Genomic DNA, 19,330 nt, shown 5'->3' with positions numbered 1-19,330 from the left:
TTAATCCCCAGAGGTTTTATTTAATTGATACTGGGTAGTTTTTTAGAGCTCTCCCGAGCTTTGATCTATTTCTCACATGTGGCTACACACTGAAATCACCTGGGGAGCTTTACAAACTAGTGATGCCCAGGTCCATATCCAGAGACTCTGACTTAACTGATGTGAGTTCTACCTTCGTTGATCTGAGTGTGTCCTTCATTGACTTGAGTGTTTCATTTATTGATCTGAGTGCTGCCTCCATTGACCTGAGTGAAGCTTTCATTGATCTGAGTTTCACCTGGGTCCCCAAAAGTCTCTTAAGTGCTCCAGGTGACTCTACTTTGAAGCTGAGACTGAGAACAACCTTACATTTCTTTGGCACCTATCCTAAGACCGAGCACAGCACTTGCACATGGCTGACAGCCATTAAGTTTTCTTCAATATATAATAACAATTTTGTTTAAAATTTTCTAAACTCTGATTCTACAACTTCCCACAAACTAATCAGAAACAATAAAGTTTAATTATATGCTAAAAGTTACCATACTTGGATCCCTATAAAACTGCACACCTGATTATCTCAGAAAGTATTTCCTTCCTTGATAGGCAATTACTTCACAATTAAGATGAACTGAAGAACTTTCAGATCTCCCTATTTAACACCAACAGTCCAAAGGCCACATCAATACACTCCTAATAAATCAGTATTTCGAAAATGCAACGCACTAAGGCCACATATAGATGACTTGCCTATATTTTTTAAAGACTCTAGGCAGATTTTTCACTGAAAAAAATTCATCTCAACATCTAAGACTAACTGGTTTCATCAGCGTAAAATAGGCAGTCTCTGATTGCAGACACTTCATTCTTCTCATTTGATGTTGTCTAAGTATCACCCCTACTTCCCTTTCCAACGACTCACCAACACATTCGTGTGTTCCCACGCAGAGCTTCAACAGAGCCAGGACTGGAAGAGGATGGGGTAGAAGGACTTGCAGTAGAGGTCGGGGTGCTCTTCACCTTCGTCTGAGGCTCAGCTTTCAGAAAACAGAGTTTAGGGCTTCACCCATGTAGAGACCTTGCAGAGACCTTACACAAAGGTTTGCAATAAATACTTGTGCTGAATTTCTTTAAAACCTTGGAGTTAATTGTATATGTATGTATATATGTACACATACAGACATACACAATCTGCCCAAACATACTTAAAGGACCCCCTTAGAAACATCTATTAACAGTTTTCCCCTGCTCGCTGGGTAAGGAACAGTGCCTCTGAGTTAAACTCAAAGGTGCGTGCAATGGCTTTGTCTCTCCATGTGTCATCCTTCTGTTGTAGCCAGAAAATTCCCCTGATTTGCCCTCTGTGCCCTTCACGGTCATCTCTGACACCTAGCCACTTTAGCCAGAAGGAGTGCTGAGTCAGTTAATTACTCTTGCTTTGGTGGGGATTCCATTATTCTACCAAGTCAATGCTCCCAGAGCTTTGGATAGTTAAATTTTACTAATGCATTTACCAGTATATTTTGCACATGCCAAATGCTATGTACATGGGGGATATTAGTAATTATAAACTAGAAATTGCCACTCTGAGTCCAAGGGCAGATTCATGCCCTGTTGCAGGTCTTCCTGTTAGAATCCCAAATGATACTATCTAAGGCATTCTTAACCTCCTTCCTGCTGAGGCCTCTGATTCTCCACATCTCACCCCACACTTTACCTTTCTTTTCCCTCTTACTTTTATTTTTAATTTAGCAGATCCATTGAAATCTAGCTTATTCTTTGTAGTCTTCCTTTTTTGGACAGCTATTTTCTCCCTACCACCTACCTCCTAAGCAGAAAAGTCATTATTTTTTCCTACACACAAGAGAACTACAAACAATTATCATCAGTGCCAACTAGCCATATAGACACTTATAAATTCTGTTTCCTTCTCAATGATGAATTCTCTTTCCTTTCAGATTCTCAGTCTGAAAGGATTTAATAATCTGCTCAGTCTGAAAGGATTTAATAATCTGCGTTTTTTTTTTCCTTTTTTTTTTTTCTTTTTTGCTCACTGTCACATTTTCAAAAGTCACTCTAGCTGGGGTAGAGTAGGAGAAGCCTGAAAACTCAAGCGTAGATGACATTTTAATGGCATTTTCCATGGCCCTGAGAGCATCTGGGCCTCAAAATATTTGTTTTTATTAATTTCAATAGCAAATAACATTGTCTAAGTACTTACTGTACGCCAGCACTGAGTATTTTATGCACATCATTACTTTTTCAGCGTAACAACCTTACGTATTATTAACCCCATTTTAAAAGGTGCCATCAATTTTCACCTGGACTTAGACATCGTCTCCTTTCTCGTCTCCCCACATTCATGTTCTCAACACTGCAGACAATGGTAAAGTGCTTTGTCTTGAAACATTAAAGAGATCACATCATTGCCTCCCACTCCACTGTACTTTCTTCTCCTTATGTCTCTTCTTAGGAACATTAATGCTCTCCCACTGCCCTTTGAGTAAAGGACAAAATCCTTATCATGACTCTGTACTGGCCCTACCTGTCCATCCAGTTTCATTTCATGACCTCCATCTCACTGGTTCTCAGTACGACAGCTAAACTGTTCCCAGCAGGCTCCAGGCTCCCTCCTCAGAGCCTCTACTCAGTCTCACTCCTCCTTTACCCACTCATTCTCTGCCTTTTGCTTGAGCCACTCAGTCAGGGAAACCTTACCTGACCTCCCAAAGTTCACATGCCCTTTTGTAGCACCAGGCCCTTTCTCTTCCGTACTACTTAGTCGGCACTGTTGGAATTCGACAACTTTGACTAATGCCTGCAAGCTCTAGACTGATGGCCCTCAGAGTGTGGTTCTGGGACCAGTAGCATCAGCATCACCTGGGAACATGTTAGAAATGAAACTTCGGGGCTCCCACCTGGGAGGGACTAAATCAGAAATCTGGAAGCATAATGCAGTTATCTGCGTTAAACTCTGCAGGTGATTTTGATGCTTGCTAAAATTTTAGAAGCAATGTAGACTGTAAGGTACAAGGGGAAATTTTGAATCATCATGGTGTCGTACCATATTTGACGAATGAATGAAGATGAAAAACCTAAGACTATGAAAGGCTAAATAACTTGTCCAAAATCAAAGATCCAGCAAGTAACAGAATCGAGAAGTATGACTCTTTACTGCTATGTTTGCAACAATTTCTTTTCATTCCAAGAAAAACCAAGAAATATTGCTTATTCATATTTACACTGAATAATACTTGGACCAACTTCTCAAATTCCCCTTTCCCTTATACATTTTTCCATATACCCTCACTTACATAAACACTGATGACAGGATGTTAACTTATAAATACACAGTAAAAGTACCGAGAAGTTTCTAAGAACCTTACGTTGGGATTCTAAAGGCCATAACCAGGATGAGATGAAGTGAAATTTAAAAAGTCACTATGAGAAAGTTTCTTTAAATGAACATAACTGACATTTATAAAATAGCAGTATGCTACATGAAGACCAATTGATGTCAATTAATAATTTGGAAATTACACAATAATGGAAGTGGATGTTCACAACTTTCACCTATCTAAAACATTTATATATGACATCTAAAATTTCCCAATCTATTATAATTAGAAGTCAGTTACCAGTTTTCCTTATACCTTTACACATGCATACTCATGGACACGCACACACCACACTATTCTAACAACCTAATTAATAGCTAATCATATTTAGGTAAGCACAACTATTGGTTTTTCATCTCTCATTATAATGATTTCAAATCACAAAACTTTAAAATTTTGTTTTTATAGTAATAAAAATGCATATAAAGTTAAACTCAATCTTAATGTCACCACTTTAAAAAATTTAAGGTAAAACAAGTGAAAGTTTCCTCTTCTGCTGTCAACCCCACTTTCCAGAAGTAATCACTTTTAACTCTTTAGGGGCTATCTATCACAAAATCTTTCTAAACATACCAAGACATACCTATCTCCACATACAAATGCATATGTCTACATACAAATATATGTTTATATACAGTATATAAACCCACATTTATTCACAGTTTTGGGATAATAAAAAAGGAACACACTAGATACGCTGGGATACAATTTGGTTTTGCATTACTGTGCTATGGACAGAGGAACTTTGTAAGGATATTATTATTAATCTTCAAATGTCAAAGATGCAACAGTAGTCTTCTTCCCAATCATTAAAAACGCTGGGTGTGGACTTCCCTGGTGGCGCAGTGATTTGAGTGTCCGCCCGCCGATGCAGGGGACACAGGTTCGTGCCCAGGTCCGGGAAGATCCCACATGCCACGGAGCGGCTGGGCCCGTGAGCCATGGCCGCTGAGCCTGCGCATCCGGAGCCTGTGCTCCGCAACAGGAGAGGCCACAACAGTGAGAGGCCCACATACTGCCAAAAAAAAAAAAAAAGAAAAGAAAACAAAAAAACACTGGGTGATCAGAGAGCCCCAGTTAGGCTGGGCTCTCAAAGCATGTATTTCAGGGGACAAAGAGGAATAGGACTAGAAAATGAGAAACAAAGTCTCCTGGGAAAAGACTTGGGAACAACCTTTCACCCCAAGGTTACTTTTGGTCACCACAGTACTGCTCCTAACCCCCACTGAGACACTACACTCTCTTTTCCCTGTCTACACATGAAGCTTTAAAAGGCTTGGATTCCTAGACCTGGAACCAGCCATTGCTTACACACACACACACACACACACACACACACACACACACACACACACACACACACCCTTCCTTTGTTTTAAGAATCTGGTTTCAAACTTGTGTGTGTGGTATTACATTTCCTATACTCATTGTTATATTTTTCAGAAAATATCAATAACATTTAAACCAAAGACTAGCTCAACTTAAAGCTATCAAACAATATTCACTTCATAAGAGAGCTTGTTTTAGGATATAAACAAGGCATGATAAGCACCCAATCAGAAAATAGAAATCTAGGCAATGTAGCCTATTTCATTGCTCCCATGTGCAGGAAACCATGAGCTGGCTTAAGCACACAGGGTGATTTATTAGAAGGATTCAGGGGTCTGCGAGAGACCTCCAAAGCCATAGATGAGCTGGATCTTGGGAACATACTGGAACTGGGGACTGAGATGCTCAAGAGAAACCTGGGAGTTCTTCCTCTCTGTTGCTTGTCTCTGCTCCTCTCCCTTCCTTCTTCCATGTCTGTAGACCTGATTCCTCAATTTCCCTATTTACACAGCAGAAAATGGCCACACCCAAAGACATGCTGGAAATCTGGTAGAACCAATTACAAAGTCCCAGATGCAGGGGCTGATGAGCATAGCTTGGTATTGAAACCCAACTGTGGTCCAATCAGTCACTGCTATAAAATTGTATATACAAAAATGGTTTCTCCCATAGTCAGCATGTGGGGTTGGGCAGGTGGAATTACCAGGAAAGAGGACACTGCACTAAGTTTGGGAGATAACCCGCTAGAAATTTACTACAAATTTTATTTTGCCCGACCACAGCTTTCCGTTTGAATACACAAACAAGCTCTCATTTAATCAAGAGTCTTAACTCTCCCAGTTGGGACGACTGTAAATTTCAACTTCCCAACTCCTTCCGGACAAATGGGACACATAAATTAGAAAAACAAAGATTGCCAGACCAGAAAATGTAAAGCTTCTAAGGGTTTTAATTCAAATATGAGCTACCAAGTGCATTCCATATTATGCAGAAAAAGTTATGAAGCATCTTATTTTAATTAATAGAGCTGTGAAACGATTGATGAAATTTTTAAGCATGAAATCCAAGTACACAGCACAGAATTTCCTTCAAGTCAAATTAGCATATGGCCACAGGACCCAACTCTGAAATAGTCATGATAAACCACACCCAATTAGAATGCACTGGACCTTAGTTTCATGTAAATAATACATTAGTACCTTCAAAAGTCAGGTATCTGGAACACATACCACTCAGGGGAAAAAAAATCGTACAGTATTGTACAATGCTGATCCTGGAGACTTGGTTATATGGCATCGTAACACTTCAGTGATAGCTACACGATCTCTAAAGTTATTACTTTTTCATCAAAAGTGGCTTTTATAAAACAGAAACACAGTTCTGCTACTCATCAACCCAAAAGAGATTTTTCTTTACGGAAGCGGCAAGCAACCTCTGGATGGGGAGATTTGCCTACATTACAAAGCCCACTACATGATTCAGTAGTCTGGGCCAGCATCAATCCTGGAGAGGCACGGCATCTGTCTTCGACTCTAGATTTATTGATTCAGAGCTTCCGTTTGGGTTGTATCAGGCGTAAATGTGGCCATCTCCATAACCGGTCACACCCTTCTATTTTCTTGGAGTTTCCAGTCACTGTAGAATGACCCTAATGAACATCTGGCACCACATGAAACTAAAATCCATTGAAGGAAAGAAAGGACCTTAGCCATGGACACACAGCTAGCTCCCCTTCACAGAACTGAGCTCTTCTAAACTTCCCTGGCACTGCCACATCCTGGTTTTCCTCCTTCGTATCAGCCCCTCCTACTCTTGCCAGGACCTACCCTGAGTGTCCTGCTCTTCACACTCAATGCATTCTCCCTCAGGCTCACCTAGAGTTTCAACTTTCACATAGTTATTCGTTCTGATCCGTCTCAGTTCCAGAACCAAAACTCCGCCTACAGATGAAAATCTCCTCTTGGCTCTCACAAGGCACCTCAATTTCGACATATCTAAATCCATGCCATTCTCTCCTGATCCTCCCGAAGAAATCTGTTCCTCCTCCTGTGCTCCCTTTATCAGGCAATAGCACCCCCATCTTTTTTCAGGGACCAAGCAGAATCCTGGCGACAGCCTTGATTCCTCTCTTTCCCTCGCCATTCATGTCTAATTAGTCACCAAAGCCTGTCAATGCTATCACCTAAATATATCTCAAGTCCATACACTTCTCTCCATCCTTACAGCCACTACCTTAGATCAAATGGCTGGTAGTTTCCACTCAAATTGCCGCAAAAATATGTTTCCATGCCTCCGGTCTTGCCAACTCCCAACCATTCTCCACGCCGCTATCACAGTGCTTGGCCAAAGGTATAAATCTGTTCATGTCACTCACCGGAATAAAACCTGGCAACTGCCCTCCACTGCCCTTAAGGACAAAACTCTGTAACAGTGGTTCTCAACCAGTGGCAATTTTACCTCCCATCCTCAAGGGACACTTGGCAATGTCTGGAGACATTTTTGGTTGGCACAACTGGCGGTGGGGGCGGGGAGGGGGGTGACGCTGGTTGGCAGAGACCAGGGATGTGGCTACACGCCCTATAATGCACAGGACAACCCCCAACCCCGCCCCAACAAAGAATTATCTGGCCCCAAAGGCCAACAGTGCTGAGATTAAGAAACCCAAAAGGCATAGAGAGCTCTGCCTAACCTTCCTACCTTCTGGTGACTTACTACATTCTACACCCCCCGACCCCGGACCTAACCTCAACGAACCGGCCAAATTAAACTGTTTCTCAAAGACACTGTGATCTCACTCTCCTCTAGGTCTTCCTGCACACTATTTATTCAGCCTGGAATACTATCCGTGTGGTTTTCCTGCTTTCTTTACCTGACTAATTCATAGCCTCTCTCAAGGTTTCGGCTCTGATATCACATACACTGGCAACACATCCCTGCCCCATGAATTAGGTGCCCCCCTCAGCCCAATCAGCTCCCTGTCCTTCCCTGTTTCATAACTGCCTGTTGGCTTATCGGTGACCCACACTGGTCCATGCCTACCTTGCCGTCTGTTTCGTTCTCAGCATCTAACACAAAGCTTTTCATATGGCTGGCACTTGCATATTTATTAAAAGAATTATGATTTGAAACCAGCATCACTGGTAATCATCAAACTACCGACACTCTTCATTTAGCACATCTTCATCAGCAGCCTTAAAAGCAGCAGCCTTGTCTATACTTCAAAGACCCAAAAGAAAGTAAGCTTTGGCAAGTTCAGAAAAGTGGCAAAGATGCCCTGTGATATTAGTCAAGGTACTTAGAGTTGTTGAAAACCATGCTGGTGAGTAAGACTGTTGGCATCAGGTGAATTTTTGGAACCCAGCCATCTGACCTAGCTTTAATAACAATGAGGCATGGCAAAACAGCTTGTTAAAAAAAAGTATATACTAAATCAGTTAACTGTCCCAGAGGAAAAACCACACACACACACACACACACACACACACACACACACAGAGAGAGAGAGAGAGAGAGAGAGAGAGAGAGAGAGAGAGAGAGAACATTTCAGTTCTTGGACAAAGTTAAATGAAAACAAACAAATGAAACAGGAAGAATAAGTAGACATTACTTTTCATCCAAGGATATCAACTAAAAGGCAATGGCTTGCTGAGTAACCCGGAAAAAAAAAGGATGCCAAATGAATTCCTCCAACTCAGAGTTTCAGGGAGCGTGCTATCCAGAAGATCAGACCTCCACCTCAGAAATCCCTAATCAGAAACTCCAGAGGCGGGGACTGGCGATCAGTGTTTTAACAAGCCCTGCATGGCATTCTGCTGCCTACTGAAATTTGAGAACAGCATCCTAATTCATCCTATAACTAGGGCCCAACTCCATTTTCACAACAGCAGCACTTACATAGGCCCTACTATGTACCAGACCCTGTTCTAAGCTGTTTATACATTAATTCACACCATAATAATATTACATTCCCATTTTACAGATGAGGAAACAGATGAACAGTATCATTCTGTCCCTATGAACTACAGAAACTTCTGGTATTCCTTGAAGAGCAATTACCACAGAATCTGAGCTTCGGAGCTTTAGGACTCTTTGCTAAAACCTTTCTCCCTCTTACCAACCTCATTTAAGGGTTGCCCCTGTCATCCATACCACACTTATCTCAGAGTTGCTAATCCTTGAACTTTATTAGGCAATTTAATGATTAGGGCAGAATCCCATCTAGCAACTACAAGGGTACGCCTGCTAATCCTTGAACTTTATACTCAAACCAAGTGCATGCCTGTTCCTGGCTTCCCTTGGGGAACTCATTCCCACAAGACAATTACTCTAGCCCAGCAGTTCTCAAAGTGTAGTCCACTTGAGGGTGGGAAGGTCCCTGAGACCCCATTAGGGGACTATAAGGGCAAAACTGTTTTTATAATATAAGATGTATTTGCCTTTTTTGCTTTGTTGACATTGCCACAAAGATACAAAAGCAATGGTAGTAGGCAAAAGTGTTAGTGCCTTAGCATGAATTAAGACAGTGACACCAAACTGCAATGGTAGTCATTGTGTTCCTCAAGGCCAGGCACTTGCTATAAAGTAAATTGTGGTTTCAATTAAGAGGGTTCTTAATGGACCAGTAAGAATTATTAATTTTATTAAACCTTGAGTATACTTCCTTTTAATATTCTATGTGATGAAATGGGAAAAATGCATAAAGCACCTCTGTACATGTAAATATAATTGTTGTTACAAGGAAAAGCACTTGTCTAACTGCTTGAGTCACGAGCTCAACTAGTTGCTTTTTTCCTTGAACACAATTTTTATTTGAAAGGAAAACTAGCAAAGTATGATTATTTAGACTCGGGCATTTGGCAGATCTTTTCTTGAAAAATGAAGGAAGTGATCCTACCACTTCAAGAAAAACAACTAATGGTATTTGATGCCAATGATAAAAATTTAGTTTTCAAATGAAAATGAGGATTTTATAAAACTTGTATCTACCACCATGAGCTTGACAGCTTCCTAGTTCTTATAGACTTTTCTGATAAGATATTTGAGAGGAGATATTAAGGAATGTAATATTTGGCTACTGTGTAATAAAATGTGTCAACATTTGTAAGATCTTCATTAACTCAGTGAACCAATATTTTCAAATGACCGGTGCAAGATGTGACACAATCATGCATGGGTAAAAAATCCACTCAAAGTGCAAGCTAGACAATGGATTTTAATGTAACAGTATATGAAAAGTTCATTGATTCAGTTTCAGATTTCACACTGCAACTAACCTTTAAGGAATCAGCACTTGGAGTTTTGCTATAGTACCAAAGCAAAATGTCCCTAATTATCAGAAAAGGCTTTTCAAATACTCCTCCCTTTTCCAACTACATACCTGTGTAACGTTGAATTTTCTTCATCTACTTCAACCAACACAACTTACTGAAACAGAATGAACGCAGAAGAAGATATGAGAGTCCAGCTGTCTTCTATTAAGGCAGACATTAGCGAGATCTACAAAAACTTTTTTTAATACTACCATTCTCACTAATTTTTTTGAAAGTATAATTACGTCTCATAAATATATATTATCTATGCTAACATGTAATGAGTTTATTATTACTTTTAAATGAATTAATAAATATTTTTAATCTTCCCAGTTTTAGTTGCTAATACCGTAAATATCAATAGATGTAACTCACATAAACAAAAGGTTTTTAAGATTCTCAGTGCTTTTTAAGAGAATAACAAGGTCCTAAGACACAAAATTTGGGAAGCACAGCTCTTTAGTCTATAAAACCCTCTTGTTCCTTGCATATAGTTCCTTAAGATCCTACTCAGTATCTCAGATTACTTCTCTTCCAAAAGTCTTCCCTGGTTTATACCTAACCAACTCTAATCACACCTTTATTCTGTAATCCTTCATTGTATATGTAACATAGTTCAGATCTTTATACCTTTAGAAGCCCAGTTTGAGTACACAAGACCTGGGACTTCAACCTAGCTAGTTCACTTACTAGTGTAACCTTGAAAAAGCCTCAGTATCTTTATTTATAATGAAGAGATAATCATAGTGCCTACTTCATTAAAGGCTATATTTGGAGTAGGGAAGTCATTAAAGTTAAGTGAAATCATAAATGTGAGTCCCTGATCTGATGCGATTAGGGTCCTTAGAGGAAGAGACAGCAGAGAACTAGTTCTTTCTCTGTCATGTGAGGATAACAGTGAGAAGGTGGCTGTCAGCAAGCCAGGACGAGGGTTCTAACTAGAAACCAAATCAGCCAGACCTTATCTTGAACTTCTAACCTCCAAAATGGTGAGAAGATAAACTTCTGTTGTTTAAGCTACCTAACCTATGGTATATTGTTATGGCAGCCTGAGCAGACTAAAACAAAGGATTAATAAGATAACAAGGGTAAAGCATTTAGCACAGTTTCTGGTATATGGTAAACACAATAAATATTTTCTGCTATTACTTTTATTATTAATTCCATGAATATTTATTTAGTATCGACGACAATTTCCAAGTCTCCTGCCATCATGGAGCTTATAGTCTGGGGGTGGTGGTGGAAGGTGGGAGAAGGGGGGAGACCAAGTTTAAACAAATAATTATTCAAAACACATATGACTATAGTTATGTTAAATGTTGTGGAGGAAGTCAAGGATGTTAAGCGAAGATATAAAAGAGACACCTAATGTAGATTGGAAGGGAAGCAGACGTTTAGGAAGGCATCTTTTAGAAAATGACAGTTACGATTTCGCCAAAGGATGAAGAGAAGTCTTCCAAGTCTAGACCCCTAAAGAGAAGAGGCTTTTGTGGACCTTGCACAGCATGGGAGAATCTCGTTTGATTATTAGATTTTTTTTTCTATCTAATTTAAGCTACATTCAGTAGCACAAATGCTTGTTTCTAGATTTTTTTATGACCCTTCTAAACTTAATGTTTATTCTGGCTTTATATTAATATCCTAAGCTTACTGTTTGTTGAGAATTACTGGTAGAAGTAGAATCATCTTCTAGGGAAATTGAAAAATGACCTTTACAGGCAAAAAAACAGGAGATGAAAGGATCAATAAACAAAAGTCCCCAGTTTCTCAATTCACCTGACTAATGTTACAATCAGAAAGAATTTAATTCATAAGGTCAGACTCTTCAGAGAAGTAAAGACCAGTAAGGTGAAAACAAGGACACATGGGAGTCTATGAAAGGAGATTCCAGTCTCCCTGTTAAGTGATTTTTCCTGATCAAAGAACAAAAGCAGTGAAAAGATTCGAAAAATGATCCACAGTGCTGAGAAGTACATAGCGGCGAATATTCCAGCTAAGGCAGTCTATTTTAACCACCTAGCCTCAGGTGGTTAAAATAAAACATCCTCTTACCAAGACACAGGCCCCAGCAACAAGCAGTCAACAGAAGGATGAAAAGCAGCTATGACTTCCTGTTGGCAGAGACAATGCAAAGGAACTCTGATGCCGTGTCAAGATAATAAAATATTAAAGTGCGTCTCAATTTAACTTTTCCTTCAGCATTCCCACAGATGTTCTGTGACAGCAGGACTCTTCAAAAATTCTTTTGCCAGCTCAAGTAGAGTGCAGGCTCTGGAGAAATCAGGAACTGTAAATAGCCTAGTGGAAGGAACTTCTGGTGGGAGCCAGCAGATCCTGGTACCAATCTCAGTTTGTGACTATGCGAAAATTTTGTCCTAAGATTCTCCACCTCTCACGAGGATAATGGCCGTGGAGGAAAATTAGTTCATATGGAAAGATACTCTGATTTTTTAGAAATAAGAGATATTAATATAGTCAATGCAATCCCACATTTTAGACCAGCATTACATGAGTTTAAGAACACACACAGGCCCCGACTTAGAATGGCTGGACTTAGTGATTTTTTGACTTTACAGTAGTGTGAAAGTGATACACATTCAGCAGAAACTGTGCTTTAAATCATGAATTTTGATCTTTTTCTGTGCTAGTGATAGGCAGTATGATATCCTTTTGTGATGCTGGGTGGCAGCAGCAGGTTTCTCTCAGCCATGCAATCATGAGGGTAAGCAACGGATATTCAACACTTTGTTATAAAATAGGCTTTGTGTGACATGATATTGCCCAGCTGTAGGCTAATGTAAGTGTTCTGTGCACGTGTCAGGCAGGCTGCGCTAATGTAAGATAGGCTAATGTTCAGTAGGTTAGGTATATTAAATGCATTTTTGACATGGTATTTACCACTTGGATTTATGGGGACCACGCCTATCCTAAGCTGAGGAAGATCTGTATGATGTTTACCATTGGAATTTAATATATTTAGATCTAGGGTAACTCTTCCATTATAGAGATTTAGAAGGTGTTTTGAACTGTCAAAGAGAGCTGGCCAAAGCAAGCTGTTACCTCCTTAATCTTATCTACTGTTTCCCCACCCCCCAACAGTGGGTTCTTCCAAGGGTCCCTGGGACTTTCCTTAAGTCCCATGACCAGGCCTGCCCTTTACCTCTCATCTCCACTGTTAGCAAAAGCAAGTCATCATTTTTTACTATTCTCAACTTCCCTAATTCTTCCTCAACATACAAGCTAATTTACATGCACCTCCACCCTTTCCTCTCTCCCTCCCAACTCAAAAGAACAAAGTGTCACTCACCCAGGTCAACCTAATCTCCCACCTGTACCTGCACCTCTGTTCCTCCAGCTCCCCCAAGAACCTCAGCCACTTCTCTCCTTTCTCTGAAACCTCGCATTCCTAGACGTCTCCTTTTCTACAGGGACATACATACTCGAGGTTTGTCCAAATTTTTAAAAAAATGCCGTGAGTCTATGCTCCAGTTTAGCTAGGGCCCCCTCCACATCTACTCTACTTTCTGCACAGCCAAGCTTCCTGAAAGAGTAGGCCACACCAGTGCTTCTCAAACTTTAATGCACAATCAACTGAGGAGCATGGTGAGTTGCAGATTCTGATTCAGTAATACTGGGGAAGCACCAGAGATTCTAAATTTCTAACAAGTTCCCAGGTGATGCTGACACTGCTAGTCTGCAGGCCACACACTTTGAAAAGTAAGTTTCTACACTCTAGTTTCTGCTACTAGAAACCAACATTCATCTTTGAATGGGATTCAGGGGATTCTGGGAAAACTGCCTGATTCTATTCCCTTATGTCCTTTGAGTAAGAGCCCCTTGCTCCTGCGGGCCTCAAATAAATATAGCACACCGTTATATAGCATATATTTATGTAGATGTATATATATGTGTGTATATATACATATACATCCATAAGAACAATGGCAAACAGTATATTGGTGCCAGGGTTTGGACTGGATGACTAACAAGCTTTATCTCAAGAAAAGGGGACCTCTGTGTATAAGCAAATATGCTGAATAGCAAATAAAGTTTTTCGACAAATGACGGAACCATTATTTTACAAATCTGATCAACAAGGGTGGTTAAATGCCTGAAGCCCTTGTGAACCAGAGGCATGAACCACTTCTGCGCATCTAGCTGAAATTCTTAAGAAATTACCTCACCAAATAATTTTATTTGTATTTACCTGTGTGTGGGGGGGGGGGGGTGCTGTTTTGTTTGCTTTGCTTGGTTTTATGTTTTGATATAATATAAGCTAAATCCCTCCAACAGCTGGGCATATGTCCCAAAGCTTACAAGAAAGAAAGAGCAACCATTTCAAAGCAGCATGAAGTGACTAGGCTGAAAGCTTCTTTTACTGTGCATTTTTCTCTAAGGCAAGAGCGTTCTTCCCCAACTGGCTATGCCTCAACAGGGATTGCCTTTCCCTGAAGAAAGGTGCTACTGTGTACTCTTCTAACAACTTTGTGCTGCTTTGCAAAAATCTTTCCTTCCTGTCTCTGATCCTGACTCTCATTGTACGTTACCCCCCGATCTATTAGTGCAGACGCAGATAATACAGTCCTTGGGTCCTATCCCTATCACAGAACAGTCATGGACAAACAAGCATAAATTACTATATGGGAGAAATGTCATGAGTAACTACAATACTTTTGTTGCATTGATTACCAATTAGACACAATGAGTTGTCTTAAAGCAAGGATTGTTAAGCTCTACCCCAAAGTCAGAAGGTTCTGATAAGGAAAAGAGCATCATCAGATAAACTTTCCTTTATCTGCCACAACAGAACTCTCAGAATTCACATTCTATGATCCAAGGACTTAGAAACTCATGCCTCCAGCCAGGCTCGGGGTCAGGTTCTCACAATGCCAGCCCCCGCTTGACATCCCTCCAGGGTCCCTTCAAGCCTCCCAGATGATGCTCCAGCTCCTTAGCCTAGACCAGAAGACCCTTCACCAGCTGCAGCTGGGCCCTGCCCTTCACCTGTCTCTGCCCTTTCACTCTCCACTTGCGCTACTTATACTTCCCCCAAGAGCCTTTCTCTCTCCAATTCCACGTGGGGTGAGGGCACAAATCTAATTGCAAATGAAGCTGGCATTTCCATTTAAAATTAGGGAATTTCAAACGCTAGGCTATTTTTTGTTGTTGTTGGATTTACTCTTTGCAGGCTTTTGATCTCTGAGTAGTCCTTCTAGTCACGGCTCATCATAAGGTGTATTCATCTCAGATTTTAAAATCCTAAATTCACTAATCACAAAGTGAATCTGAATCCATCCACATTTCACTCCACTGTCCACTGACCTGTAGGCTCCAGCCCAGAACAAAAAGGGGACAGCAAGAAGCCCATGGTGACTGCATACAGAAATGGATACAAAACAGCCAGAGAGGTCCTATGCACCCATGGCTGTTCTCTGGGTTTCTGGAAGTTGTAGGCTTAGCACACGGGTGGTGGTGACAAACAACGGCAAAAAAGTACAAGTTGCTTTGCTGTAAGAAAATAATTTAAGAACTTACCTGTATGAAGATGGGCACAAGAAGTGTATTCTTCCAGTAGAAGAACAAATTCTCCCATCAGATCATACACCCTGGCAAAGCCAGGATCCCTTAAGGAAACTCCCTTTCCCATTCTCCTTTGGGGAGAGGGGGCAGAGGGTTACACCCTCTTAGCCCCATCCAACTCTTCTGGAGAGGTTGGCTCTGGACTTGCTGCCTACCAGAAGCTAGTACCTGGTAAGAAGCCCAGGCAGTTCCAAGTGCTTGAAAGACTAGGTAAATGAAAGATCAATTTCCCACATATAGCAATCCCTTTGCAGACTTCACAATTCTAACCCTACATGAACTAATTCCTTCCAAATCCCAAAAGCACAGTAATAATCACTTTTGCTCTTACCTGCAAAACCCATACAGATTATTTCTGACTCTACTAGTATCCACTCATAGGCTGTTAATTACTGCTCATTTCTTTGAAGACAGATCAGACCCCAATTTCCAAATTCTCCAAGAGCTAAGTCTCAGAGCAATTTTAAGAAAAAAAAAACTCCTAAGGTGTAGATCTCTGTATGAAAAGCTCAGAGAATGCAGGGAAGCATGAAGGCTCAAGGCAACCCCCAGGATGGACCCAGTGAATGGAAGTTAGCGGCTGCAGACATGCGGATACTGCCACGAGTGGGTCTCTGTAAACACAGGGCTGTTCACTGCTGTTTTCTATAAGGGGAGGTGATTGTGTGTGTGTGTGTGTGTGTGTGTGTGTGTGTGTGTGTGTGTGTGTGTGTGTGTGTGTGTGTGTGTGTGTGTGTGTGTGTGTAGGGTAGGGAAACTGAAGAGTCAGGAGAGAGGTTTCAATCAACATAGCTCAAATGCCTAAGCAATGGGTCTCCATGCTGACGTCCTATGGCACTGTGTGGCTACCCCCTGCCTTCCAGCAGGATTACAAACTAAGTACATACTTCTTTGCCTTTCGTAGTAACAAATTCAGTGGTTTATACAACGTCCAAGGATATTTTTTAGTCACCAGTAGCATAACTTACAAAAAGTGATGCCTAGATCCAAGGATTAATTTATCTGGAAGTTGCAAATTTATTGAACCTATCCAGTTAACTGGAATATACATACATACTGAGAGTAAAATATACATATATATCATAGCCTAACCTTTCCTTTCTTCCTGGGCCTCACAACAGAATATCAAGTAAGCAATTATAGAACTGCAGGATGCAAAACAACCAGGGTGTTTTGGCTAAAGAAGCTGTGACTCTGAAGTGTGATACTTTGATCTATTGTGTGTCATTATGAAGGCAATAATTTGTTTCAGTGCCATTTAGAATGCACGGCTACTCTGTAGAGAAGCATCCAAAACATTAAGAACATCAGAAGGAAAACTGTAATTTCTTAGGAACTGGTGCCGGAACTAAAACTTTAACAATAGCAGGAGGTTAAAACGGCACATTTTGAGTTTACAAAAAAACTCAGGCTTGAGGAAATGGGAGAGAAGAGATGGAGAGAAGGGATGGATATGCAGTTTCCTTGGAAACTAAATGTGATATTATTGCAGCAATAAGCCTCAAGAATCATTGTTTACAGGGTGAAAATACTGCTCATCTGCTTAAAACTGGACAAGGGTAATTTAGAGCCTAAATAATTGTGATCTCTACGAGAATCCTCGGGGAACTCTAAAGACTGCCGTGGAGTGGAGGTACTGTGTACCAGCTCATAAATCTACAGAGGAACGCAAGGAAGGCCCCCAGTGAGGCTGCAGAAAGCAGACAATGGCGGCAATGAGCTACAGGTACAATTTTCAGCACACTGATATCAATAGGCACCACAGGGCAGCTTGCTCTCCAGCTCTCCTTGATCCTTTCTCAAGGCCTTGGGAATGTATCACAGTCCTAGACAAGCAGGTCTGCAGGGAGACTGAGCTTCATTCCTCGTCCTCACTCAACCCCCCGCCTTGCTCTCTGAGCCTGGACACCCCACTAACCTCACCGGGCCTCAGCTGGAAAAACAGAAAAAACATCACTGTATTCTCAGGGTTACTTTGCAAATTAAATGAAGGAGGAAATGCCCAGAACATTGCCAGGCACATAGTAGGGGGCTCATACATGTTAAAGATCTTTATCTTCCCAATGGTCAATGGGTTTATTTTGACCTGTTTGCTTCTTTCCTCCATAGACAATGTCATGTGAACAAAGAAGTAGATTTCACCTGAGAATCCACGGCAGGAGGTCTTTACAGAGAAACTCATTGGGTGTGGCACCTGGTCAAGTCAGAGTTGGGGTATGTGGGTCTTTTCTCTGCCATTAAGAATCAATCCTGCTGATGACACAGTGATGGTGGGTGGCAGAGGACCATGTGTGAGCGAGGAGCTGATTTGAATTCGGATTGTCTGAGTGTAAGAGTATTCCTCCATGAGGACAGAGCCTGTGCCTGGTCTGTCCACCCTTATGTCCCTAATGGCAAAGCAATACCTAGAACATAGTATGTGCTCCATAAAGCATTTGTGGGATGAATTATAAGGGCAGCAGAGTGTTCTAGGAGCTCGTGGGCAAAGCTATCTAGGGATCCGGAGCCAGGAGTAGGGTTCAGAGTGAGAGCACAAATGAAAACCCCAGACAAGGCAAAAAATGCTTCCCTCCATGACACATGCATACATGCATTTGAGTGCCTGCTATGTCCCACGCACTGCTTTAAGTGCTTTGGAATGAAACAAAGAAAAGGCCTCTCTTCTTGGAGCTTACTTACATTCTAGCACTACTCAGTTATGTTACAGTAAAATGATTTACGTGTCAGTCTCCCTCCACTCATTTGTGAGCCTTCCCATGCAAGGCCCATGTCTTGGTCATCTCTGATTCTGCAGTACTGGCTACAGTCCCTGCGGGCCCACAGGAAGGACAAAGGAGGTATTTTTTGAACTGAACTCAAAGTCAGGCATTAAGAGAAGCAGAAGCGGGCTTCCCTGGTGGCGCAGTGGTTGAGAGTCCACCTGCCGAGGCAGGGGACACGGGTTCGCACCCAGGTCCGGGAAGATCCCACATGCCGCGGAGCGTCTGGGCCCGTGAGCCACGGCCGCTGAGCCTGCGCGTCCGGAGCCTGTGCTCCGCAACGGGAGAGGCCACAACAGTGAGAGGCCCAAAGAAAAGACGTGCTGCTTTAAAGCAATTAGTGCAGAGGAGAGCACTTGGTGGTCCGGAAATGGTCCCTGCTGCTCTCAGAACATGATCAGGATCATTATCGTTATTATTTCTCAACAGGGACAGGAGCACGGCTGTGCTCAGCTGGAGAGTGTGAGAAGAAAATTGGAGCAAATCCTCACCTGCAAACCTTTTAACTCACAATAAGACAGTTGGATACATAAGAACTCTCCCCCCCCCCCGATAACCATGTCTAAAGGAGACCCCCCCAACCAGGCCAACACAACCCATTTTGGGTGACAAAGCATCCTCCTATCAGCCACAACGCACAATGACCTCCCTAGAGTGAGCCCTGATTTCCAGACCAACTCCAAACAGCATCAGTTCCCGCTGACAGCTCTCATTAGTTGGTTTGCTCCCAGTGACCTTTCTCCAAGGGTCAACGGTCAACTCTGTATTTCTAGTTTTTGTCCTGGGCAAACCTGGAAAAGCTAGAACTTCCTGAGCTTTGTGACCTGGATAAGCTAGCTTATCTATAATGAAGCAGAAACAGTTTTCGTAGAGAAATACTCCTGTGGAGATGCATTTTGCTCACATAAGGGATGATCATATAACACGGTTAATGACTGGAAATGAGCTAAAGGCAGAAAATTATGAAAGATTATAA

At 41.5% G+C, this 19,330-nt stretch overlaps 1 protein-coding gene across 4 annotated transcripts in view; it reads right to left on the bottom strand.

Moving 5' to 3' along the window:
• The window catches only part of ST6GALNAC3 (ST6 N-acetylgalactosaminide alpha-2,6-sialyltransferase 3), a 583,102-nt gene that overhangs the window by 457,226 nt on the left and 106,546 nt on the right, over positions 1 to 19,330 (bottom strand). The gene's annotated exons all lie outside the window — the stretch shown is intronic.

This window comes from Stenella coeruleoalba, assembly GCF_951394435.1.
Source record: "Stenella coeruleoalba genome assembly, chromosome: 1".
NCBI classification, from domain to species: domain Eukaryota; kingdom Metazoa; phylum Chordata; class Mammalia; order Artiodactyla; family Delphinidae; genus Stenella; species Stenella coeruleoalba.
This window is presented reverse-complemented; position numbering and strand designations above follow the sequence as displayed.